This window comes from Scyliorhinus torazame, chromosome 28, assembly GCF_047496885.1.
Source record: "Scyliorhinus torazame isolate Kashiwa2021f chromosome 28, sScyTor2.1, whole genome shotgun sequence".
NCBI lineage: Eukaryota > Metazoa > Chordata > Chondrichthyes > Carcharhiniformes > Scyliorhinidae > Scyliorhinus > Scyliorhinus torazame.
This window is the reverse complement of record NC_092734.1, coordinates 22,708,608-22,736,388: the sequence shown is the minus strand read 5'-3', so window position 1 is coordinate 22,736,388 and position 27,781 is coordinate 22,708,608. Positions and strand designations below refer to the sequence as shown.

General features: G+C 54.5%; 1 protein-coding gene and 1 pseudogene across 2 annotated transcripts in view; one reads left to right on the top strand and one right to left on the bottom strand.

Annotated features, from left to right (window-relative positions):
* The window catches only part of LOC140403576 (vinculin), a 209,475-nt gene that overhangs the window by 158,485 nt on the left and 23,209 nt on the right, over window positions 1-27,781 (bottom strand). The window lies entirely within an intron of this gene.
* On the top strand, window positions 158-26,411 carry LOC140403430 (MOB-like protein phocein pseudogene; annotated as a pseudogene).

Sequence of the window (27,781 nt, the reverse complement as noted above, 5' to 3'; positions counted from 1 at the left end):
TAATTTAAAGTTTGATTTAATATAAAAGATCCCTATTTGTGAGTGGAATCACGCTTGGGATGAAGTATCCTTTCCTCACAGTTTTACAAATGTATACATTTTTGGATTCTTGTTCGGTTTCATAATATAAATTGGGGCCTCGTCCAGTACCGTAGTAATGGGTGATAAATTCTGGACGAGTCAGGAACATCCACATCCCATGAATAAAATAAACAGTCAATTGGAGATCGATTTACAACTCGTCTCAGAGTCTGCAGTTCAGAGCACAGAATGTGTGTCTAGAAGAGAAACTTTAGTTGATGGAAAGCAAGTAATACAACTCTGTACAACTAGACCAAGCTTTTGTTTAGCAGTAAGAAAAAATTTAAACTGCTGATGCTCTTGGTGAAGCAACATGTGAGCAAGTGGAGTGTATCAGAGAATCAGACTGTGAGGGAGGTGTGATGGGCAGTCTGTTCAAAAGGAACTATGGAAAGTTATGCCATCAGTACTTTTGTGACCAGAGGGGGAATTTGTGGATGCCATTATGATCAACCTTGACCAAGCACAGGAACTTCAGATAAATACAGTTGCTGGTGAAAGTAATTTGAGGCCCAAATCCATTAATGGAGATCCATTGTATCCGAGGCTGAGATTGAGGTTGTACGTGGTGCCACATTTGTGCAAAAAGAAATCAGAATTATTTGAATTTGTTTGTTACAGCGAATGTTTTATAAAGTGAAATGTCTGTTTTCTCTCCGTTAGCATTGTGAAGATTCTGTCCTTTTTAAAAGTTATGGGACTCTGCTGGGATTGCAACAAACTGGTGCTAAATCCCTATTCAATGGGTGAAACGTAACATGCAAACTCAGCTTCACATTGATAATAAACATAGTTTTCTCTGCTTAGGTGACAATTGTTTTGCAGTTATTAAAAAGTCTTCACCTGTTTCCAAGGGATGATAAACTGTTAAGAATCTGTTGCCAAGGCTATTTTTCTCATGTAGCCATGCGCTACTGCTGTAATTGTCAGCATAATGAACTTGCCTTTTTTTGTGAGGACAACGAAGAATCCAGCATGAGTTTGTAGAGTCAAAAGAAATAACTTTATTTACGATTACATATAAATAACTGCAGCTGTACTTCACCACTACTCTCTCCTCTAGCTGGTTCCACACGATCCAGCTCTATTTATGCAGGCGACTCTGCTCATGATTTCTCCGCTCTACTCATTGGAGGAGCTCATACTCACTATGGATTGTGGAGAGAGCACACACGGGTTGTGAAAGCTCTCAATTCCATTGCTGAAAGTCTGCTACAGGCATTTGCAAACATGAGGGGGGATGGAGGAGAAAAGGGAGGGCAGAAGGGGGGGGTGGAGAAGAAGGGAGGGGGAGAGAAGAAGGGGGGAGCGAGAGGGGGGGAGCGAGAGGGGGAGCGAGAGGGGGGAGCGAGAGGGGGGAGCGAGAGGGGGGAGCGAGAGGGGGGAGCGAGAGGGGGGAGCGAGAGGGGGAGCGAGAGGGGGGAGCGAGAGGGGGGAGCGAGAGGGGGGAGCGAGAGGGGGGAGCGAGAGGGGGGAGCGAGAGGGGGGAGCGAGAGGGGGGAGCGAGAGGGGGGAACGAGAGGGGGGAACGAGAGGGGGGAACGAGAGGGGGGGAACGAGAGGGGGGGAACGAGAGGGGGGGACTAGAGAGGGGGGAGACTAAAGGGGGGGAGACTAGAGGAGGGGGACGAGAGGGGGACGAGGGGGGGGGACGAGAGGGGGGGAACAAGAGGGGGGGGACGAGAGGGGGGGGACGAGAGGGGGGGACGAGAGGGGGGGACCGAGGGGGGGGACGAGAGGGGGGGGACGACGAGAGGGGGGGGACGAGAGGGGGGGGACGAGAGGGGGGGGACGAGAGGGGGGGGACGAGAGGGGGGGACGAGAGGGGGGGGACGAGAGGGGGGGACGAGAGGGGGACGAGGGGGGGGACGAGAGGGGGGGGAACAAGAGGGGGGGACGAGAGGGGGGGGACGAGAGGGGGGGACGAGAGGGGGGGGACGAGAGGGGGGGGACGAGAGGGGGGGGACGAGAGGGGGGGGACGACGAGAGGGGGGGGACGAGAGGGGGGGGACGAGAGGGGGGGGACGAGAGGGGGGGGACGAGAGGGGGGGACGAGAGGGGGGGGACGAGAGGGGGGGACGAGAGGGGGGGGACGAGAGGGGGGGGACGAGAGGGGGGGACGAGAGGGGGGGGACGAGAGGGGGGGGACGAGAGGGGGGGGACGAGAGGGGGGGGACGAGAGGGGGGGGACGAGAGGGGGGGACGAGAGGGGGGACGAGAGGGGGGGACGAGAGGGGGGGACGAGAGGGGGGGGACGAGAGGGGGGGACGAGAGGGGGGGACGAGAGGGGGGGACGAGAGGGGGGGGACGAGAGGTGGGGACGAGAGGGGGGACGAGAGGGGGGGACGAGAGGGGGGACGAGAGGGGGGGACGAGAGGGGGGACGAGAGGGGGGGACGAGAGGGGGGACGAGAGGGGGGGACGAGAGGGGGGAGACGAGCGGGGGGAGACGAGGGGGGGGGACGAGAGGAGGGGGACGAGAGAAGGGGGGACGAGAGGAGGGGGACGAGTGGAGGGGAACGAGAGGGGGCGAGACGAGGGGGGGACGAGGGGGGGGAACGAGGGGGTGGGGGGAACGAGGGGGTGGGGGGAACGAGGGGGTGGGGGGAACGAGGGGGTGGGGGGAACGAGGGGGTGGGGGGAACGAGGGGGAACGAGGGGTGGGGGGAACGAGGGGGGAACGAGGGGGTGGGGGGAACGAGGGGGTGGGGGGAACGAGGGGGTGGGGGGAACGAGGGGGTGGGGGGAACGAGGGGTGGGGGGAACGAGGGGGTGGGGGGAACGAGGGGGTGGGGGGAACGAGGGGGTGGGGGGAACGAGGGGGTGGGGGGAACGAGGGGGTGGGGGGAACGAGGGGGTGGGGGGAACGAGGGGGTAACGAGGGGGTGGGGGGAACGAGGGGTGGGGGAACGAGGGGGTGGGGGGAACGAGGGGGTGGGGGAACGAGGGGGTGGGGGGAACGAGGGGGTGGGGGGAACGAGGGGGTGGGGGAACGAGGGGGTGGGGGGGGGAACGAGGGGGTGGGGGGAACGAGGGGGTGGGGGAACGAGGGGGTGGGGGGAACGAGGGGGTGGGGGGGAACGAGGGGGTGGGGGGGAACGAGGGGGTGGGGGGAACGAGGGGGTGGGGGGAACGAGGGGGTGGGGGGAACGAGCGGGTGGGGGGAACGAGGGGGTGGGGGGAACGAGGGGGTGGGGGGAACGAGGGGGTGGGGGGAACGAGGGGGTGGGGGGAACGAGGGGGTGGGGGGAACGAGGGGGTGGGGGAACGAGGGGGGCGGGGGGAACGAGGGGGTGGGGGAACGAGGGGGTGGGGGGAACGAGGGGGTGGGGGGAACGAGGGGTGGGGGGAACGAGGGGGTGGGGGGAACGAGGGGGTGGGGGGGAACGAGGGGGTGGGGGAACGTGGGGGTGGGGGGAAAGAGGGGGTGGGGGGAACGTGGGGGTGGGGGGAACGAGGGGGTGGGGGGACGTGGGGGTGGGGGAAGTGGGGGTGGGGGGAAAGAGGGGGTGGGGGGAACGAGGGGGGAACGAGGGGGGAACGAGGGGGGAACGAGGGGGGAACGAGGGGGGAACGAGGGGGGAACGAGGGGGGACGAGGGGGGAACGAGGGGGGAACGAGGGGGGTGGGGGGAACGAGGGGGTGGGGGAACGAGGGGGTGGGGGGAACGAGGGGGTGGGGGGAACGAGGGGGATGGGGGGAACGAGGGGGTGGGGGGAACGAGGGGGTGGGGGGAACGAGGGGGTGGGGGAACGAGGGGGTGGGGGGAACGAGGGGGTGGGGGGAACGAGGGGGTGGGGGGAACGAGGGGGTGGGGGGAACGAGGGGGTGGGGGGGAACGAGGGGGTGGGGGGAACGAGGGGGTGGGGGGAACGAGGGGGTGGGGGAACGAGGGGGGAACGAGGGGGTGGGGGGAACGAGGGGGTGGGGGGAACGAGGGGGTGGGGGGGAACGAGGGGGTGGGGGGAACGAGGGGGTGGGGGGAACGAGGGGGTGGGGGAACGAGGGGGTGGGGGGAACGAGGGTGGGGGGACGAGGGGGTGGGGGGAACGAGGGGGTGGGGGAACGAGGGGGTGGGGGGAACGAGGGGTGGGGGGAACGAGGGGGGGGGGGAACGAGGGGGTGGGGGGAACGAGAAGGGGGGACGAGAAGGGGGGGACGAGAAGGGGGGACGAAAGGGGGGGGTGGAGACGAGAGGGGGGGTGGAGACGAGAGGGGGGGTGGAGACGAGAGGGGGGGTGGAGACGAGAGGGGGGGGTCGGGGCGCCGAGAGGGGGGTCGGACGCCAAGAGGGGGGGACGGACGCCAAGAGGGGGGACGGACGCCAAGAGGGGGGGACGGACGCCAAGAGGGGGGGACGGACGCCAAGAGGGGGGGACGGACGCCAAGAGGGGGGGACGGACGCCAAGAGGGGGGGACGGACGCCAAGAGGGGGGGACGACGCCAAGAGGGGGGGACGGACGCCAAGAGGGGGGACGGACGCCATGAGGGGGGGACGGACGCCAAGAGGGGGGGACGGACGCCAAGAGGGGGGACGGACGCCAAGAGGGGGGACGGACGCCAAGAGGGGGGACGGACGCCAAGAGGGGGGGGGACGGACGCCAAGAGGGGGGGACGGACGCCAAGAGGGGGGACGGACGCCAAGAGGGGGGACGGACGCCAAGAGGGGGGACGGACGCCAAGAGGGGGGACGGACGCCAAGAGGGGGGACGGACGCCAAGAGGGGGGACGGACGCCAAGAGGGGGACGGACGCAAGAGGGGGGACGGACGCCAGAGGGGGGACGGACGCCAAGAGGGGGGACGGACGCCAAGAGGGGGGACGGACGCCAAGAGGGGGGACGGACGCCAAGAGGGGGGACGGACGCCAAGAGGGGGGACGGACGCCAAGAGGGGGACGGACGCCAAGAGGGGGGGACGGACGCCAAGAGGGGGGGACGGGACGCCAAGAGGGGGGGACGGACGCCAAGAGGGGGGGACGGACGCCAAGAGGGGGGACGGACGCCAAGAGGGGGGGACGGACGCCAAGAGGGGGGACGGACGCCAAGAGGGGGGACGGACGCCAAGAGGGGGGACGGACGCCAAGAGGGGGGACGGACGCCAAGAGGGGGGACGGACGCCAAGAGGGGAGGGAGAAGAGGGGGGGGGGAGAAGAGGGGGGGGGAGAAGAGGGGGGGGGGGGAGACGGGCGCCGAGAGGGGGGGGTCGGACGCCGAGAGGGGGGGACGGACGCCAGGAGGGGGGACGGACGCCAAGAGGGGGGGACGGACGCCAAGAGGGGGGACGGACGCCAAGAGGGGGGACGGACGCCAAGAGGGGGGACGGACGCCAAGAGGGGGGACGGACGCCAAGAGGGGAGGGAGAAGAGGGGGGGGGGAGAAGAGGGGGGGGGGAGAAGAGGGGGGGGGGGGAGACGGGCGCCGAGAGGGGGGGTCGGACGCCGAGAGGGGGGGACGGACGCCAGGAGGGGGGGACGGACGCCAAGAGGGGGGGACGGACGCCAAGAGGGGGGGACGGACGCCAAGAGGGGGGGACGGACGCCAAGAGGGGGGAACGGACGCCAAGAGGGGGGGACGGACGCCAAGAGGGGGACGGACGCCAAGAGGGGGACGGACGCCAAGAGGGGGACGGACGCCAAGAGGGGGACGGACGCCAAGAGGGGGGACGGACGCCAAGAGGGGGGACGGACGCCAAGAGGGGTGACGGACCGCAAGAGGGGGGACGGACGCCAAGAGGGGGGACGGACGCCAAGAGGGGGGGACGGACGCCAAGAGGGGGGGACGGACGCCAAGAGGGGGGACGGACGCCAAGAGGGGGGACGGACGCCAAGAGGGGGGACGGACGCCAAGAGGGGGGACGGACGCCAAGAGGGGAGGGAGAAGAGGGGGGGGAGAAGAGGGGGGGGGGAGAAGAGGGGGGGGAGAAGAGGGGGGAGAAGAGGGGGGGGAGAAGAGGGGGGGAGGAGAAGAGGGGGGAGAAGAGGTGGGGGAGGAGAAGAGGGGGGGGGGGGAGAAGTGGGGGGGGGGAAGAGATGGGGGGGGGGAGGAGAAGAAGAGAGAGAAAGCCTGGCCTAGGGTTGACCTTGAGGTTGGATTTAACAACAGCCTGCCCCCCTTTCTGCTTGTTTGATTGACTACGGCTACTGACTCTTGGAGGAAGGAGGAGAGAATGGTGGTGGCTGGTGCATCTGAATGCCTTGTTGCAGGAAAGGTAGGACGTCTAAACGGTGACATAATTCATAATGCTGAAGTGCAAAGGGACTTGGGAGTCCTAGTCCAGGATTCTCTAAAGGTAAACTTGCAGGTTGAGTTCGTAATTAAGAAAGCAAATGCAATGTTGTCCTTTATCTCAAGAGGCTTGGAATATAAAAGCAGGGGTTGTACTTCTGAAGCTTTATAAAGCATTAGTTAGGCCCCATTTAGAATACTGTGAGCAATTTTGGGCCCCACACCTCAGGAAGGACATACTGGCACTGGAGCGGGTCCAGCGGAGATTCACACGGATGATCCCAGGAATGGTAGGCCTAACATACGATGAACGTCTGAGGATCCTGGGATTATATTCATTGGAGTTTAGGAGGTTGAGGGGAGATCTAATAGAAACTTACAAGATAATGAATGGCTTAGATAGGGTGGACGTAGGGAAGTTGTTTCCATTAGCAGGGGAGACTAGGACCCGGGGGCACAGCCTTAGAATAAAAGGGAGTCGCTTTAGAACAGAGATGAGGAGAAATTTCTTCAGCCAGAGAGTGGTGGGTCTGTGGAATTCATTGCCACAGAGGGCGGTGGAGGCCGGGACGTTGAGTGTCTTTAAGACAGAAGTTGATAAATTCTTGATTTCTCAAGGAATTAAGGGCTATGGAGAGAGAGTGGGTAAATGGAGTTGAAATCAGCCATGATTGAATGGTGGAGTGGACTCGATGGGCCGAATGGCCTTACTTCCGCTCCTATGTCTTATGGTCTTATGGTCAGGTGCCCTCCTGCTGGTGAGGAAGGGCGGCAGCCTGAATCAACTGCAACATGCTGGAGGTTTGGAGGACTGACTTACCATCTGATGGTGCTTTTGTTTGGACTGCTGACTGTTTACCGTTTCTATGTCTGGAAAGAAATGTGTTGTTCCTGCCACTCCTACTTTTGTGGCCAGGACCGGGGGCTGGCTGGAGCAGGTGACCGGGTATTGGGATGACAGGAAGAGGGCGGTGGTGGCTCACCTCAATTGGACACCTTGAAGACCGTCGTGACAAGTCCTGAATGTTGTTCCCTCTCCTTCTTCCATTACCCCGTGTCAGTGAGACATTTTCCAGTGAGTTGGGCTGCTTGGAGTGCCCTTCCACTGATGTGGGTCTCTGCGGCCAGGGGGTGAGGGAAGCACTGCCTCGGCAGCTGGTGGCGTTGTTCCTTGTCTTTTGATATGCTCTGTACGGTTTGGTTATGATGTGTCGGGGTTATTCCAGGCTGAATTATGCCCCTCCGCCATGCTCCGTGTTGGAGTGGCCTATTCTGGTGGGTTGGGCTGGTGTGCCTTTCCACTGGTGTAAGGGGGCGGGGGGGGGGGGGAATATTCTGGTGTGCCATGTGTTTGGTGTCCTTTTTGTGCTATTTTCTGTATTTCGATAATGTTATTAAACTACAATATAGCCAATAGTAATCAGGCAGGTTATAACACCTTTCAAGAGTACTTAGTTGTTAACATGAATGAATTGAAGGAAGGAGGTATGCAATATCTGTCTCATTAGATACTTCGGACTGTTTTTATTTCCTGTTTCCTCTTTCTACACAACCTCACCAGAGGCTCAAGATAACAGAAATAACTTTATATCTGCAAGTTGCAGCATTTCCCTTACTGTCCCTGAATTGATATCCCAGAATCCCCTTCCCAACATTTATCAGAGAAGCATTACCCACAGGTTGGCTGTGGTTTCAGGAGAAAGCCCATCACCACTTTCTCAGAGGAGGATTCATGATGGACAGTAAATCCAGCTTTACCAGCATCATCCACATACAAAGAACAATTTGTTTAAAAAAGGACAGTCAGCAAATGAAATGTACAGATACTAAAAGAAAACAAAGTGCAATTTGGTAAAAATATCAGAAACCAATAAATGAAACAGAAATATATCATGTGGAATATTTAATTATCAACAGAAATAAAGGTATCATATTCATTTACATGTTTGTAAAGATACTACTTCAGGCTTGTGAAACAATGCAGATTCTTTTTTAATAATCTTTCCAATTTAGGGGCAAATTAGCATGACCAGTCCACCTACCCTGCCCATCTTTGGGTTATGGGGATGAGACCCACCAGACACAGGGAGAATGTGTAAACCCCACACAGACAGACCGGGGATGGGATCGAACCCGGGTCCTCGACGCCTTGAGGCAGCAATGCTAACCACTGCACCACCGTGCTGCCCAACAATGCAGATTCAGGAAGTAATAAAAGAAAATCAACTGAAAGATAAAAGGGAGCAGATAAGATGATGGGGGGAAAAAGTTTTGAATGGGCTGTGTCGAGTAACTAATTTGGGAACCTTGAAGTTTCTAATTTCTGTTGACTTGGATTCAGAGTACTGTATTGACAAGTGGAGTCCAGCTAGTTCTCAGGGAGACATTTATTCAACTTTACAGCAGCACATACATAGGGCCTGGTTACACATTACCGGGTTCTTACTCCTTTCTCTCAGCTACTACAGAGGCCGATCTATGATACAAATGCTGATTAATCTGTGGTTCAATCAGGACAACGGAACAATCATCTCCAGTTGGTTGAACCTCATGCATGTCACACGCAGGTTATTACATCAGCTCAATACAAAGTCCTCAACTGCACAGACAATATCAAAATATGATGTGGAGATGCCGGCCTTGGACTTGCGTGGGCAGAGTAAGAAGTCTTAAAACACCAGGTTAAAGTCCAACAGTGATTCCAAACCAATCTGTTGGACTTTAACCTGGTGTTGTAAGACTTTTTACAATATCAAAATAGGAAGGAAAGGACAGTTAAATAAGTGATGGAAGTTTGGGAGCAACAAAATAACTACATAGGCAGATCATTAGCAGGTGGAATTCAATAGGCAAACTGTAAAGTAGAACATAGAAGTATAAGTATTTCATGAATATTGTTGAAATGGCTGAAGATGAAGCTGAAAGACATCCAAGGACCAGAGGTGGCCATGCCCACCTGCAGCAAAAAACAGCATATGAAATGCAAAGCTATGTTTCCAAAAAGACAGCAGGCTACAAGTCAGAAGGATTCATGGTTTTACTGTAATTCGCCTACATCTTGAGATCTCCAACAGCACATCAGGAAGCCACTGAAGCACTCGAGGCAATGACGAACAGTCAAAAGATTGACCCTTTGCATCACAGGATAATGTGACAGCAGAAAACTGCAGAAACCTGAGGCTTTAAAAGGAGATGATTCGGAGACTTTCTATGTGTATGGGGCAGCAACACTGTTAGAAAGTAAATCCAGAACACAACTTCAAACTCAACCAAGACAGGAAGACAATAGGACACGGGATCAAACTGATAAACAGCAAATTTGGGGAAATGGTTATAGAATACTTGGGTATCGCAGTAGAAGCAACATATAGCTGTAATGTGGAGATTGGACAGCCTTCTTTTAACGATAAATAGTACAACTAAGCCACAAAAGCTGAGTGCAGTGACCCTAACAGAATGTATAAGGTGGTGACTGGAACAAACGCCTGGTGATGGTAGCCAGTGGATAGGAGACATGAAGAAATGTAGATATGAGTGTGAACCCTCTGCTTATATGGCAAGCAGATTTCTAAATAGAAACGGACAGGAAAATGCAGTGTTGTTACTGATGACAGTTATTTACTGCTCTAAATTACAAAAGCAAAACAACATGCGCAATTCAAAAAGACAGGACATCTGCTGCAGTATTATTTCTCCAATTCCACGAAGGTGACCGGATGGGTTTTCAGAGAAAACTCTTCCACAAATTAATCTTGCCCAAGAAACACAGCGTGAAAAATGATCCTGGATTAAAATATATTTCAGGTTAAAAATATGCTTCAATTCCATTAGGATGAAATTTACTATATTCCTAACTAGATGCATTACTTGCAGTGTATAATTGCATGCAAACTGGTCATCTTAATTAGCAACTCGCCAAATATCTATTTGCTTTAACTGCAAAAGGACTTCGCAAAAACATTAGCTCCAGGAAGTAGAAAAACTATAATTGTAATACTGCAATGTATTTTCTGTCAAAGGGAATCCTACTGCAGCAGCTTGTAAAATGAATTTACAAGCTGAATAATGAGTCCAAAAAGTTACAGTACACAAGCTTCATAAGGTTTCCTTTTAAGGCAGCCCCATTTAGAGAGCTGAACATTTCCTTAAAAGGCCACTGTCCACAGCACACGTGCCTTTGTTCCGTTTGGCTTGAAAGAGCAAATAGACCATTCCCCTCAACTTTCCGCCCCTGTATTGTATATTGTATACAATACATGAGTAATGCACTCAGACATTGCGGTTGCAGGTTTCACAATACTCAGTAACATTAAGAACTGTCCCTTGAAAATGGAGCAGCTTGAAGCAATAGGGTAGTTTTCTACTGGCTTTATCAGTGCAAATAGGCTTAACCAGCACTAAACATTAGGGAACTTTAAACAAAAGTTACGTCAAGCATAAATCAAGGTTCTGCAACCTTTAACACTAGTTTAAATGTGGCGGCTGGATGTGGGACTGCTGGCGGACGAGGTGGTGTGTGGGAAGGTGAGGGGGTGTATCGAAAGGTACTTGGAGGCCAACGACAACGGGGAGGTGCGGGTGGGGGTGGTACGGGAGGCGTTGAAGGTGGTGATCAGGGGAGAGCTCATTTCCATTAGGGCTCATAGGGAGAAGACAAAGGGTATGGAAAGGGAGAGGTTAGTGGGGGAGATTTTGAGAGTGGACAGGAGATACGCAGAGGCCCCGGAGGAAAGATTACTTGGGGAAAGACGACGGCTCCAGACGGAGTTTGACCTGTTGACCACAAGGAAGGCGGAGGCACAGTGGAGGAAAGCGCAGGGGGCGACCTATGAGTATGGGGAAAAGGCTAGTCGGATGCTGGCACACCAGCTCCGTAAGAGGATGGCAGCGAGGGAAATAGGGGGAGTCAAAGATGGAAGGGGAGCCACGGTTCGGAGGGCGACGAAAATAAACGAGGTATTTAAGGCCTTTTATGAAGAGCTGTACAGATCCCAGCCCCCAGCGGGGGAAGAGGGGATGAGACGATTCCTAGATCAGCTGAGATTCCCGAGGGTGGAGGAGCAAGAGGTGGCTGGTTTGGGGGCACCAATTGGGTTGGAGGAGCTGAGCAAGGGTTTGGGGAGCATGCAGGCAGGGAAGGCCCCGGGACCGGACGGATTCCCGGTGGAGTTCTACAGGAAGTACGCAGACCTGTTGGCCCCGCTACTGGTGAGGACCTTTAATGAGGCATGAGAGGAGGGGACCATGCCCCCGACAATGTCGGAACGACAATTTCTTTGATCCTAAAGCAGGACAAGGACCCACTGCAATGTGGATCGTACAGGCCGATCTCGCTCCTCAATGTGGATGCAAAGTTGCTGGCAAAAATGCTGGCCACGAGGATTGAGTACTGTGTCCCGGGGATAATCCACGAGGACCAGACGGGATTTGTAAAGGGCAGGCAACTAAACACCAATGTGCGGCAGCACATAAACGTGATAATGATGCCATCGGAGGAGGGAGAGGCGGAGATAGTGGCAGCTATGGACGCGGAGAAGGCCTTTGACCGAGTGGGAGTACCTCTGGGAGGTGCTGCGTAGGTTTGGGTTCGGGGTAGGGTTCATCAATTGGGTTAAGCTCCTTTATAGAGCCCCGATGGCGAGTGTAGTGACGAACCGGCGGAGGTCAGAGTACTTTTGACTGTACCGAGGGACGAGGCAGGGGTGCCCCCTGTCCCCCTGTTGTTCGCATTGGCGATCGAACCATTGGCCATGTCATTGAGGGAGTCTAATAAATGGAGGGGGGGTGGTCCGAGGGGGAGAAGAGCATCGGGTGTTGCTATATGCGGATGACCTGTTGCTGTACGTGGCGGATCCAGTGGAGGGGATGGTGGAGTTTGGGGAGTTTTCGGGCTATAAGCTCGATGTAGGGAAGAGTGAGCTCTTTGTATTACAGGCGGGGAACCAAGAAAGAGGGATAGGGGACCTACCGCTGAGGAGGGCGGAGGGGAGCTTTCGGTATCTGGGGATCCAGATAGCCAGGTGTTGGGGGACCCTACATAAACTGAATCTGACGAGGTTGGTGGAGCAAATGGAGGAGGATTTCAAAAGATGGGACATGTTACCGCTCTCGCTGGCGGGCAGAGCGCAGTTGGTCAAAATGGTGGTCCTTCCGAGGTTTCTGTTTGTGTTTCAGTGCCTTCCCATCGTGATCACTAAGGCCTTTTTTAAGAGAGTAGGCAGGAGTATTATGGGGCTTGTGTGGGCGAATAAGACCCCGAGAGTAAGGAGAGGGTTCCTGGAACGCAGTAGGGACCGTGGAGGGTTGGCGCTGCCAAACCTGGGGAGCTACTACTGGGCAGCAAATGTGTTGATGATCCGCAAGTGGGTTATGGAGGGAGAGGGGGCGGCATGGAAGAGGATGGAGATGGCGTCCTGCAAAGGAACGAGCCTGGGGGCGTTGGTGACGGCACCGCTGCCGCTCTCGCCGACAAGGTACACCACAAGCCCGGTGGCGGCGGCAACGCTAAGGATCTGGGGCCAGTGGAGACGGCACAGGGGTGCAATGGGAGCATCGGTGTGGTTCCCGATCAGGGGTAACCACTAGTTTGTCCCGGGGAAGATGGACGGGGGGTTCCAGAGTTGGCATCGGGCGGGGATTGGAAGAATGGGGGACCTGTTCATCAACGGGACGTTTGCGAGCCTAGGGGCACTGGAGAAGAAGTTCGAGTTACCCCCGGGAAATGCCTTTAGATATATGCAGGTGAGGGCTTTTGTGGGGCGACAGGTGAGGGAATTCCCATTGCTCCCGGCACAAGAAGTTCAAGATAGGGTGATCTCGGGTGTATGGGTCGGGGAGGGCAAGGTGTCGGAAATACACCAGGAGTTGAAAGAAGAGGGGGAAGCGTTGGTAGAAGAGTTGAAGGGTAAATGGGAGGAGGAGCTGGAGGAGGAGATCGAGGAAGGTCTGTGGGCTGATGCCCTAGGTAGGGTTAATTCCTCCTCCTCGTGTGCCAGGCTCAGCCTGATACAATTTAAGGTGGTCCACAGAGCGCATGTGACGGGGGCGAGGCTGAGTAGGTTCTTTGGGGTGGAGGACAGATGTGGAAGGTGCTCAGGGAGCCCGGCGAACCATGTCCATATGTTTTGGTCATGCCCGGCACTGGAGGGGTTCTGGAGAGGAGTGGCGGGAGCAATATCTCAGGTGGTGAAAGTCCGGGTCAAGCCAAGCTGGGGGCTAGCGATATTTGGAGTATTGGACGAACCGGGAGTGCAGGAGGCGAAAGAGGCCGGCATTCTGGCCTTTGCGTCCCTAGTAGCCCGGCGAAGAAACTTGCTAATGTGGAAGGCGGCGAAGCCCCCCAGCCTGGAGGCCTGGATAAATGATATGGCTGGGTTCATAATGTTGGAGAGGATCAAGTTCGCCTTGAGAGGGTCTGCGCAGGGGTTCTACAGGCGGTGGCAACCGTTCCTAGACTATCGCGCGGAGCGTTAGAGGAAGGTCGGTCAGCAGCAGCAGCAACCTTGGGGGGGGGGGGGGGGGGGGGGGGGGGGACCACGTCCTTGGGGGTGGGGGGGGGGGGGGGAGAAAGGGGGGACTGCCTGGGAGGGTGGATGAGCAAGAGGTAACATGAAGGGTTGGGGAAACTGGCACGTACGGGTGAGGGCCAGTGTACAAAGCTGTGTAAATATATCATTTTGCCATGTATATATCTTGCTCTGCGCGATTTCTTGGTTTTTTTTGTTACGGGGAGGGGGGGGGGTTATTGTTTGTAAGGGAGAAAAATTGTGTTAAATATATATTTTTTTTAAAAACACTAGTTTAAAAATCATTTCACTCCAAGTCAGCCCCACCCACAAATCGAACGAAGAGTTGATAGGTTTACACCAATTGCTCCAATCTGAGAGAATGGTCCTCACATTAAGATCATTTTGTTAGACGCACAAGCATTAATAAGCAGCTTTTAACTTACTGAGAAAATGAGATGACTTGTACGCAGATTAACTTACTAAGAAAATGACATGCACAAAAGATGAAACTAGTAAATGATTCAGTATAAATAAAAATAGTAAATGCCAGAAAAATTCAGCAGCATCTGTGGAGAGAGAACAGAGTTGACATTTCGAGTCTGCGTGACTCTTTTTACAGAGTCTTAAAGACTCTGAACGGGAACGCTGTTTCTCGCTCCATGAATGCGGTCAGATCTACCAGGTTTTCCAACATTTTCTGTTCTTATTTTAGATTTCCACCATTTGCTGTATTTTGCTTTAATTTTAATGATTCGCTAGTGTTTCTTTTAAATAATTTTCAGAAGTTTAAGAATCAGCTTGTTCACAGGTAGAAGACCAGGCACTCTAGATAATTACTTATTTTCAGCTGCTTAATAAAGCTGCCCAGGTTACTAGTCCTAAAAACATCAATAAATATTCTTTCATGGAAAGGAGCAGCATCAGGCATAGCTAAAAATGAGGTGTCAACCTGGTGAAGTTGCAACAAGATAACTTGCATGCCAACCAGCACAAGCAGCAATTGATCGGCAGTGCTAAGTGATTCCACAGCCAACGGATCAGATCGAAGCTCTGCAGTCCAGTCACGTCGAGCCGTGAATGGTGATGGACAATTAAACAACTCATTGGAGGAGGAGTCCCCATAAATATCTCCACCTCAAATGATGGGGAGCCCAGCACATCAGTGCAAAAAGATATGGCTAAAGCATTTCCTACAATCTTCACCCAGCAGTGCTGAATGGATGATCCCCCCTCCAGAGGTTCCCAGCATCACGAATACCAGTCTTCAACCAATTTGATTCACCCCACATGCGATCGGCGAAGGAACAGGACATTGCCATGGCTATGGTCCTTGACACCATTCCAAAATAGTACTGAAGACTTGTGCTCCAAACTATTTCAGCATAGCTACAGCACCAGCATTTAACCCAGCAATGTTGAAAATTGCCCAGGTATGTCCTTTCTAAAAAAGCAGGGCAAATCTAAGCAGGCCAATTACATCCCATCAATCTACTCCCAACAAGGTCCTCCTCCCCGCCTCCCCCCACCGCACTTTGAAATTTATCCGACGCTGGGGAGCTGAACTTGCCAGCAGGATCAGCACTTCACAGATCGGGGCGACATTTTGAAACCCAAGGTGTCATTATGCCTGGTCCACGCTTGTGGAAACCAGTGCTAATCGGCACCCGGTTAAGGCCTCGCAGATGCAGCTGTTGAATCTCTGGCACCTGGTTTATGTCGGGATATTTAAATTAGCTAATTTAAATATCATTATGTGGATAACACACAGCAAGGACGTGATCCAGATCGTGCCAGGCATAATGACATGGGTGACCATGATCAGCCTGGCACGAATCCAGACTTCTGGTCCGGCTCTCCCGGGATTCACCCATAAGACCAAGATACAGGAGCAGAATTAGGCCACTCGGCCCATCGAGTGTGCTCCGCCATTCAATCCACATTTTTCTCATCCACATTCTCCTGCCTTCTCTCCATAATCCTGGGTTTCCTTATTAATGAAGAACCTATCTATCTGTGTCTTAAAGACATTCAATGACTTGGCCTCCACAGTCTTCTGCGTCAAAGTGTTCCACAGATTCACCACCCTCTGTCTGAAGAAATTCCTCCTCATCTCTTGTTTTAAAGAATCGGCCCTTCAGTCTGAGTTGTTGTGCCCTCTGGTTCTAGTTTTTCCGAAGAGTGTAAACATCCTCTCCATGTTTACTCTATCCAGGTCTTGCAGTATCCTGTAAGTTTCAATAAGACTCCTCCTCAGCCTTCCAAACTCCAACAAGTACAGACCCAGAGTCCTCAACTGCTCCTTTGGGCAGGGCGGTAGCACAGTGGTTAACACAGTTGCTTCACAGCTCCAGAGTCCCAGGTTCGATTCCCGGCTCGGGTCACTGTCTGTGCGGAGTCTGCACGTTCTCCCCCCGTGTGTGTGGATTTCCTCCGGGTGCTCCGTTTGCCCCCCACAGTCCAAAGATGTGCAGGTTAGGTGGATTGACCATGATAAATTGCCCTTTGGTGTACAAAAGCGTTAGGTGGGATTACTGGGTTACGGGGCTAGGTTGGAGGTGTGGACTTAAGTAGGGTGCTCTTTCCAAGGGCCGGTGCAGACTCGATGGGCCGAATGGCCCCCTTCTGCACTGTAGATTCTATGAAGCTCTTCATTCCAGGGATCATTCTTGCGAACCTCCTCTGGACCTTTCCAAGGCCAGCATATCCTTCCTTAGATATGGGGCCTAAAACTGCTCACAATACTCCAAATGGAGTCTGACCAGAGCCTTATACAGCCTCAGAAGTATATCCCTGTTCTTGTATTCTAGCCCCCCCCGCCCACCTGGGTTGCTGCTGCTGTCACTCTATCTTCCCTTAACGTTCCGCGAGATAGTCAAGGAATGGTTGCCACCACCTGGAGAACCCCTGAGCCGATCCTCTCAACGCTAATTTTATTTGTTCCAGCTTTATGAACCCTGCCATGTCATTTATCCAGGCCTCCACGCCGGGAGGTTTCGCTTCCTTCCACATGAGTAAAATCCTACGCCAGGCTACTGGGGACGCAAAGGCTAGAATATCGGCCTCTTTCGCCTCCTGCACTCCTGGCTCTTCCACTACCCCAAATATCGCTAACCCGCAGCCTGGCTTGACCCGGACCTTCACCACCTTTGAAATCACCCTTGCCACGCCCCCCCAGTACTCACCCAATGCCAGACACGACCAGAACATGTGTGTGTGGTTCGCCGGGCTTCCCGAGCACCTCCCACACCTGTCCTCCATTCCGAAGAAGCTGCTCAGTCTTGCTCCCGTCATATGTGCTCTGTGTAGAACCTTAAATTGAATCAGGCTAAGGCTGGCAAACGAAGACGAGGAATTTACCCTGCTTAGGGCATCAGCCCATAGCCCCTCCTCAATCTCCTCCCCCAGCTCTTCTTCCCATTTTCCCTTCAGCTCCTCTATCATCGGTTCCCCCTCGTCTCTCATCTCCTGATATATTTCGGACACTTTGCCCTCCCCGACCCATACCCCGGAAATCACTCTATCTTGGATCCAGTGTGTCGGGAGCAGCGGAAATTCCCTCACCTGTTGCCTCGTAAACGCCCTCACTTGCATATATCTGAAGATGTTCCCCGGGGTCAACTCATATTTTTCCTCCAGCGCTCCCATACTTGCAAACGTCCCGTCTATAAACAGGTCCCTCAGTTTCCTAATTCCTACTCGTTGCCAACTCTGGAACCCCCCGTCCATCCTTCCTGGGACAAACCTGTGGTTATTCCTAATCGGGGACCACACTGAGGCACCCGTCACCCCCCTGTGTCGCCTCCACTGCCCCCAGATCCTCAAGGTTGCCACCACCACTGGGTTTGTGGTATACCTTTTCGTGGAGAACGGCAGCGGCGCCGTCACCAGCGCCTTTCGGCTGATTCCTTTACAGGACGCCATCTCCAGCCTCTTCCACGCCGCCCCCTCTCCCTCCCTCATCCACTTACAAACCATCGCCACATTGGCGGCCCAGTAGTAGTCGTTCAGGCTCGGCAGCGCCAGTCCCCCTCTATCCCTACTGCGCTGCAGGAACCCCCTCTTTACCCTCGTGGTCTTCTCTGCCCACACAAAGCTCATAATGCTCCTGTCTATTTTTTTGAAAAAAAAGCCATTGTGATCAGAATGGGGAGACACCGAAACACGAAAAGAAACCTCGGGAGGACCATCATTTTTACCACCTGCACTCTGCCCGCCAATGAGAGCGGCAACATATCCCACCTCTTGAAGTCCTCCTCCATCTGCTCCACCAGTCGCGTCAGATTAAGTCTGTGTAGAGTTCCCCAGTTCCTGGCTACCTGGATCCCCAGATATCGGAAGCTCCTTTCCACTCTCCTTAACGGCAGAGCGTCTATTCCTCTTCCCTGGTCCCCGGGGTGTATTACAAAAAGCTCGCTCTTCCCCATATTTAGCCTGTATCCCGAGAAACCTCCAAACTACCTCAATATCTGCATAACCTCTGGCATCCCCTCTACAGGGTCCGCAACGTATAGCAGTAAGTCATCAGCGTAGAGTGACACTCGATGCTCCTCTCCCCCTCTAACCAACCCCCTCCACTTCTTAGAGTCCCTCAACGCTATGGCCAGTGGTTCAATTGCCAACGCGAACAGTAACGGGGACAGGGGACACCCCTGTCTTGTTCCCCTGTGTAGCCGAAAATACCCCGATCTTTGCCTGTTTGTGACTACACTTGCCACTGGGGCCCATATAGGAGTCTGACCCATCTAACAAACCCCTCTCCGAACCCAAACCTCCTCAGCACCTCCCACAAATACTCCCACTCCACCCTATCGAATGCCTTCTCCGCATCCATCGCCGCCACTATCTCTGCCTCCCCCTCCGGTGGGGGCGTCATCATCACCCCCAGCAGCCGTCGAACGTTAACATTCAGTTGTCTCCCCTTTACAAACCCTGCCTGGTCTTCATGCACCACCCCTGGGACGCAATCCTCTATCCTTGTCGCCAGCACTTTTGCCAGCAGTTTGGCGTCTACATTTAGGAGTGAGATAGGCCTGTTTGACCCGCATTGCAGCAGATCTTTATCCCGCTTCAGAATTAATGATATCGTCGCCTCCGACATTGTCGGGGGTAGTATCCCCCCTTCCCTGGCCTCGTTAAAGGTTCTCGCCAGCAGCGGGGCCAACAGGTCCACATACTTCCTGTAGAATTCCACCGGAAACCCGTCTGGTCCCGGGGCCTTCCCTGCCTGCATGTTCCCCAGTCCCTTAGTCACCTCGTCCACCTCGATTGGCGCCCCCAGACCTGCCACCTCCTGCTCCACCACCCTCGGGAACCTTAGTTGGTCCAGAAAATGTAGCATTCCCTCTTTTCCCCCCGGGGGTTGGGACTTATATAGCCTCTCATAAAAGGTCTTGAACACCTCATTTACCTTCCCTGCTCTCTGCTCCATAGTTCCCATTTCATCCCTAACTCCCCCAATCTCTCTCGCCGCTATCCTCTTACGAAGTTGGTGGGCCAGCAGCCGGCTCGCCATTTCCCCATACTCATATCGCATCCCCTGTGCCTTCCTCCACTGTGCCTCTGCCTTTCCTGTGGTCAGCAGGTCAAACTCCATCTGAAGTCTTCGCCTTTCTGTATATAGTCCTTCGTCTGGGGCCTCCGCATATCTTTTATCCACCCTCAAAATCTCCCCCACTAATCTCTCCCTTTCTTTGCCCTCTTGTTCTCCTTGTGGGCTCTCAAGGAGATCAGCTCTCCTCAAACCACCGCCTTCAGCGCTTCCCATACTACCCCCACCTGAACCTCACCATCGTCATTGACCTCCAGGTATCTCTCAATACACCCCGGCACCCTTCCACAGACCCCCTCATCCGCCAGTAGTCCCACATCCAGTCGCCAGAGTGGGCGCTGCTCCCTCTCCTCTCCTAGTTCCAGATCCACCCAATACAGGGCGTGGTCTGAAACGGCTATGGCCGAATACTCCGTTCCTGCCACCTTCGAGATCAGTGCCCTACTCATAACAAAGAAGTCTATTCGGGAATATACCTTGTGGACGTGGGAGAAAAAGGAAAACTCTTTAGCCAACGGCCTGGCAAATCTCCACGGATCCACTCCCCCCATTTGTTCCATAAATCCCTTAAGCACCTTGGCTGCTGCCGGCCTTCTCCCGGTCCTGGATCTAGACCGGTCTAGCCCTGGATCCAGCACAGTGTTGAAGTCCCCCCCCCCCCCCATTACCAAGCTTCCCACCTCCAGGTCCAGGATACGTCCCAGCATCCGCTTCATGAATCCCGCGTCATCCCAGTTCGGGGCATATACATTCACCATCACGACCGCTTCTCCCTGCAATTTACCACTCACCATCACATATCTGCCCCCGTTATCCACCACTATGTTCTTCGCCTCGAACGATACCCGTTTCCCCACCAGTATCGCCACCCCCCTGTTTATCGCATCCAACCCGGAGTGGAATACCTGGCCCACCCATCCTTTTCTTAACCTAACCTGATCCGCCACCTTCAGGTGTCTCCTGGAGCATGACTACGTCCGCCTTCAGTCTTTTTAAGTGCACAAACACCCGGGCCCTCTTAATTGGCCCATTTAGGTCTCTCACATTTCACGTGATCAGCCGGATTGGGGGGCTGCTCGGCCCCTCCCCCCACCCCGCCGACTAGCCATCCCCTTTTCTGGGCCATCTACCCGTCCAGGTCCCGCGCACCCATCGGTCCCCCAGGCGGCGCCATCAGGTTCCGACCACCTCTTCTGTTGCCAGCTCCCCCTTGCACTCAGCAGCAGCACCCAGTTAGTTCCCCCCCCCCCTCCCCCGGCTCGATCCCCCCCTAGCATGGTTACTCCCCCCATAACGCTTCCGAAAGTCAGCTAACTCTAGCTGACCCCGGCTTCCCCCGTTCTCTCTTTGACCCCTCTGCGTGTGGGGCTCTCTTCCTTCCTGCGCCTATCTTCCCGCCATCATCTCCATAGGGCGGGGAAAAAAAAAAAGTGCTTTCCTATCGGCCCCGCCCCCTGTGGCGCAGCTCCCTCATTCCCCTTCCCCTCTCTGTCCCTTTTTCCCACCGGCGCCCACATTTCTTCGTGTCCCCCCATCAAGGGGAGAGAAATTCCCATCCAACATTGCTGTATAATAAACCTCCCCTTTCCCCACTTTACATTCCTGTACCACTACCTCATTGCTTCCCCCAACATCAAACTCTCAGATCTAGTCCAGTTTCTCTTCTTGAATGAAGGTCCATGCCTCATCTGCCGTTTCGAAGTAGTAGTGCTTGCCTTGATGCGTGACCCACAATCGCGCCGGCTGCAGCATCCCAAAGTTTATTTTCTTCCTGTGAAGCACCGCCTTGGCCCGATTAAAGCTCGCCCTCCTTCTCGCCACCTCCGCACTCCAATCCTGATACACTCGTATCACCGCATTCTCCCACTTGCTACTCCGTACCATCTTGGCCCAGCTCAGGACCGCCTCTCTGCCATGAAGCGGTGGAATCTCACCACTATCGCCCTTGGTATTTCACCCGCCTTTGGTCTTCTCACAAGGACCCGGTGCGCTCCTTCCACCTCCAGGGGGCCCTTTGGGGCCTCAGCTCCCATTAGCGTATGGAGCATCGTGCTCACATAAGCCCCAACATCAGCTCCCTCTGCTCCTTCGGGGAGACCTAAAACCCATAGGTTCTTCCTCCTCGAGCTGTTCTCCAGGGCTTCCAGCCTTTCTCTGTAGCGCCTCATGTGTCTCCGTTTTTACCACCAGGCCCTGTATCTCATCCTCATTCTCGGCTGCCTTTGCCTTCACTCCACGGAGCTCTATCGCCTGGACCTTTTGTGTTTCCTTCAGTCCCTCGATTGCCAATAACATCGGCGCCAGCACCTCTTTCTTTAGTTCCTCCACACATCGTCGGAGGAATTCTTGCTGGTCCGGGCCCCATGCCGTCTGGGCTCCATCCGCCGCCATCTTGCTTCTCCCTTCTCTTCTCTGCCGCTGCTCCAAAGGATCCTTTGCAATCTGGCCACTACCAGTGGTCCTTTCCATACACACACGGGGGGGGGGATCTTCCTTCGTCACCCCACACTGGGCTTGGTCTAAACATTTCCGTTGGGGCTCTCGAAAAGAGCCCAAAGGTCCGTTAGAACGGGAGCTGCTGAAACGTGCGGCTTAGCAGTGCATCTCCGCAACCGGCTCTAATTTCCTTGTTACCTCCTCAAAGAATTCTGACAGATTTGTCAGACATGACCTCCCCTTGACGAAGTCGTGCTGACTCAGTCCTATTTTATCATGCACTTCCAAGTACTCAACAATCTCATCTTTTTTTTTTAAATATATTTTATTAAAGTTTTTCGATCAAACAAAACAAAAATTTCCCATTTTAAAACTTTGTAATAATATATACATTGATCGTTTTTTAAATAAATAATATACTAACTAACGGCAACTGCCAACAACAAATAAAAAAAACAACAGAAATAGTAACTAAAATAGTAACTTAATCTAATATAAATAACTAATATATAAACACACACATACAACCCCTGAGGACCCAAATGAGTCCTCACCCCCCCGCACCCCCCTGGGTTGCTGCTGCTGCTACCTTTCCTATTTTCCCTTAATCGCTCTGCGAGATAGTCGAGGAACGATTGCCACCGCCTGGTGAGCCCTTGAGCCGAACGTCTTAGTGCGTACTTTATCCGCTCCAATTTTATGAACCCTGCCATGTCGTTTATCCAGGCCTCCACGCCCGGGGGTTTAGCTTCTTTCCACTTCAGTAGAATCCTTCGCCGGGCTACTAGGGACGCAAAGGCCAAAACATCGGCCTCTCTCGCCTCCTGCACTCCCGGCTCATCTGCAACCCCAAATATAGCCAACCCCCAGCCTGGTTCGACCCGGACCCCCACCACCTTTGAAATCACTTTTGCCACACCCACCCAGAACTCATGCAATACCGGACATGACCAGAACATGTGGGTGTGGTTCGCCGGGCTTCCCGCGCATCTCCCGCACCAAAAAATCTACTCAGCCTTGCTCCAGTCATATGCACCCTGTGTAGAACCTTGAATTGTATCAGGCTGAGCCTGGCACACGAGGACGAAGAGTTTACCCTACTTAGGGCATCTGCCCACAGCCCCTCCTCTATCTCTTCCCCCAGCTCCTTCTCCCATTTTCCCTTCAGCTCCTCCACCATCGTCTCCCCCTCGTCTCTCATTTCCCTATATATATCTGACACCCTGCCATCACCCATCCATGCCCCCAAAATCACTCTGTCCTGGATCTCTTGCGCCGGGAGCTGCGGAAATTCCCTCACCTGTTGCCTCACAAATGCCTTCACTTGCATATAGCGAAATGCATTCCCAGGTGGCAGCCCATATTTTTCTGTCAGTGCTCCCAGACTCGCGAACGTCCCGTCTAAGAACAAGTCCTTCAATTTCGCAATTCCTGCTCGCTGCCAAGATTTAAATCCCCCATCTATCCTTCCCGGGACGAACCTATGATTGTTCCTTATCGGGGACCAGGCACCCGTCACTCCCTTATGCCGTCTCCACTGCCCCCAAATTTTCAGAGTTGCCACCACCACTGGGTTTGTGGTGTATTTTTTCGGGGAGAATGGCAACGGCGCCGCCGCCAGTGCTTTTAGGCTAGTTTCCCTACAGGACGCCATCTCCAGTCTTTTCCACGCCGCTCCTTCCCCTTCCCTCATCCACTTACATATCATTGACACGTTGGCGGCCCAATAATAATCACTTAGACTCGGCAGTGCCAGTCCCCCTCTGTCCCTACTGCGCTGCAGGAACCCCCTCTTTACTCTTGGGGTCTTTCCAGCCCACACAAAGCTCATAATACTCTTGTCCACCTTCTTAAAAAAGGCCTTTGTAATCAGTACAGGGAGGCACTGGAACACAAAAAGAAACCTCGGAAGGACCACCATTTTAACCGCCTGCACCCTGCCCGCCAATGACAGGGGCGCCATGTCCCACCTCCTAAAGTTCTCTTCCATCTGCTCTACCAGTTGTGCCAAGTTAAGCTTATGCAAGGTTCCCCAGTTCCTGGCCATCTGGATCCCTAAATACCGGAATTCTCTTATTACCCTCCTCAACGGTAAATCGTCTATTCCCCTGCCCTGTTCCCCGGGGTGCATCACAAACAGTTCACTCTTCCCCATATTCAATTTATATCCTGAAAATTCTCCAAACTCCGAGTGTCTGCATTATCTCAGGCATCCCCTCCACTGGGTCCGCAACGTACAACAACAAATCATCCGCGTATAATGACACCCGATGCTCTTCTCCTCCTCGAAGTATCCCCCTCCACTTCCTAGAGCCCCTCAGCGCTATGGCCAGTGGCTCAATTGCCAACGCAAACAGTAATGGGGACAGGGGACATCCCTGTTTTGTACCCCTATATAGTCAGAAGTGGTCAGATCGTTGCCTATTTGTAATCACACTTGCCACCGGGGCCCTGTACAGGAGCTGAACCCATCTAATGAACCCCTCTCAAAATCCAAATCTCCTCAGTACTTCCCACAGGTAGTCCCACTCCACTCTATCAAATGCTTTCTCTGCATCCATCGCCACCACTATCTCCGCCTCCCCCTCCGGTGGGGGCATCATCATCACCCCCAGCAGCCTCCGTATATTAGCATTCAATTGCCTCCCTTTAACAAACCCCGTTTGATCATCATGCACCACCCCAGGGACACAGTCCTCTATCCTCGTCGCCATCACCTTGGCCAAAAGCTTGGCATCTACGTTCAAGAGGGAAATAGGCCTGTATGACCCGCACTGCAGCGGGTCCTGGTCTCTTTTCAGGAGCAGCGATATCGTCGCCTCCGACATCGTCGGGGGTAGTGTCCCCCTATCCCTAGCCTCATTAAAGGTTCTCGTCAGAAGTGGGGCCAGCAGGTCCACGTATTTCCTATAGAACTCCACCGGGAACCCATCCGGTCCCGGGGCCTTCCCTGCCTGCATGTTCCCAATTCCTTTTACCACCTCCTCCACCTCAATCTGCGCTCCCAGTCCTGTCATCTCCTGTTCCTCAACCTTCGGGAACTCCAGCTGGTCTAGGAAACGCATCATTCCCTCTTTCCCTTCCGGGGGTTGAGCCTTATATAGCCTCTCGTAAAATACCTTAAACACCCCGTTCACCCTCTCCGCTCCCCGTTCCATCTTTCCCTCCTCGTCTCTAACCCCTCCGATCTCTCTCGCCGCCCCCCTCTTCCTAAGTTGTTGGGCCAGCAGCCGGCTCGCCTTCTCTCCATATTCATACTGCACTCCCTGTGCCTTCCTCCATTGTGCCTCCGCCTTACCCGTGGTCAACAAGTCAAAGTCCGTATGCAATCTCCGTCTTTCCCTGTATAACCCTTCATCTGGAGCCTCCGCATATTGCCTATCCACCCTCAAAATCTCCCTCAACGAAGTACGAACACCTCAGACAGTTCTGCCTGGAGCTGAACGATTTGGCGGTCAAACTGCAGGGCGAATGTCACTCTGACACCTGTAACCAGATGACAGCCACAGAGCAGTGGATATTCCTCAGTGCGGCACACAAGATTCCGAAGGAGTGTCCTGCCATCAACTACACCCGACACACGCTGGACGGTGCCGCCTGCCTGCTCAACAGCAACAGTATTTCCCCAGCAGGGTGAGCATTAAGGAATCGTCTGTGGCCAAGCTGGGGTCAGTCTGCCGCAGGATCTACCGGATCTTCTCCCACGCCTACTTCCACCATCGCCAGATCTTCGACGACTACGAGAACGAGACCTTCCTCTGCCACCGCTTCACCAAGTTTGTCATCAAGTACAACCTGATGTCCAAAGACAACCTAATCGTGCCGATCCTGGAGGAGGAGGTGCAGAACGCCACAGCAGGAGAGAGCGAGGCCTGAGCGGGCAGGCGCGGAAATCTAGGAGAGGGCGCAACCTGGTCTCTCGATTCTCTGTACAGTTCGGGGGGGGGGGTCTGTGTGTCCAGCCCTGCAGGGTCACACCTGTTTCTCGTCTTTGTGTTTACTCTTTCCCCCCCACCCCCGCCAAACTGACTTATTTTTATCAAATTAGCCCTGCTGTACATTCTTGCTTTCTTTTATTCTCAAAGCACTTCATCATGGGTTTCAGGGCAGTTCAGTCAGTTTGCTACCGTACACATCTTTGTCCACACTAGGGGTGTTTGATGGGGAGCGTGTAGAGGGAGCTTTACTCTGTATCTAACCCCGTGCTGTACCTGTCCTGGGAGTGTTTGATGGGGACAGTGTAGAGGGAGCTTTACTCTGTATCTAACCCCGTGCTGTACCTGTCCTGGGAGTGTTTGATGGGGACAGTGCAGAGGGAGCTTTACTCTGTATCTAACCCAGTGCTGTACCTGTCCTGGGAGGGAGTGTCTGATGGAGCAGTGCATACGAAGTACAGGTAGGTGAGGCATCTGATGTGTGCAAACTGTCTTGAGTAAGCGATCTGTTGGATCTGTAAAATGGGTATTATAGTGAGGGGTGAGAGTTCAGAGCAATAATAGCTGTGTGTGGAGCCGAGTGTCCACGAGTCTTATGTTTTGAGGGTTTAAGCATATTTTCCATTGATGTTTCGAATGTCTAACATTAATAAAATCCTGCCTCTCAAAAAAAAAAAAAAAAAAAAAATCTCCCTCAACAATCTCTCCCTTTCTTTACCCTCTTGTTTCCCCTTATGGGCCCTTATGGAGATCAGCTCCCCTATAACCACCGCCTTCAGCGCCTCCCAGACCACTCCCACCTGGACCTCTCCGTCATCATTAATCTCTAGGTGCCTTTCAATACATCCCCTCACCCTTACACATACCCCCTCGTCCGCCAACAGTCCCATATCTAATCTCCAGAGTGGGCGCTGTTCCATTTCCTCTCCTACTTCCAGATCTACCCAATGTGGGGCATGATCTGAAATGGCTTTGATAGGACAAAGAAGTCTATCCGGGAGTACACTTTGTGGACATGGGAGAAGAAGGAAAACTCTTTACTCCTTGGCCTAGTAAATCTCCAGGGATCCACTCCTCCCATCTGCTCCATAAAGCCCTTAAGCACCTTGGCCGCTGCTGGCCTCCTCCACCCGGTCCTAGATCTGGATCGGTCCAGCCCTGGGTCCAGCACGGTGTTGAAGTCCCCCCCCCATTACCAACTTTCCCATCTCCAGGTCCGGGATGCGCCCCAACATACGCTTCATAAAGTTCACGTCATCCCAGTTCGGGGCATATACGTTCACCAGCACCACCGCCTCACCTTGCAGTCTGCCACTCACCATCACATATCCACCCCCACTGTCCGCCACTATGTTCTTCGCCTCAAACAATACCCGTTTCCCCACCAGTATTGCCACCCCTCTATTTTTTGCATCCAAGCCCGAGTGGAATACCTGTCCCACCCATCCTTTTCTTAAACTGACCTGATCCGCCAGTTTCAGGTGCGTCTCTTGAAGCATGACCACGTCTGCCTTTAGCTTCTTTAGGTACGCAAGTACCCTTGCCCTCTTAATCGGCCCGTTCAACCCTCTCACGTTCCACGTGATCAACCAGGTTGGGGGGCTCTTTACTACCCCCAGCTCCTCACCCGGTTCCCACGCACCCGCTTTTCCCCCCGACGGCGCCCTCCCATCCCGACCATCCCATCCCGTAACAGCTCCCCCTTCCCCTTAGCAGCAGCAACCCAGTCTCCACCCCCCCCCCCTTTACATCCCTCTCTAGCTTAGTTGCTCCACCCATATCGCTTCCGGGAGTCAGCAAACTCTGTCTGACCTCGGCTTCCCCCATTTATCCTTAGCCTCCCATCATGTGAGGCCCCCTCCTTCCTGCGCCCCCTTTTCCCGCCACAATTTCCATCGCGTGGGGACAAAGCCCGCGCTTCCCTCTCGGCCCCGCCCCTGATGGCGCAGCTCCCTCTCTCCTTCCCCCTCCCCTTCCCACTGGCGCCCACATTTCTTAGTGTGTCCCCCCTTCGAGGGGAAAGAAAGTTTTTCCCCCCATCTGATTCAC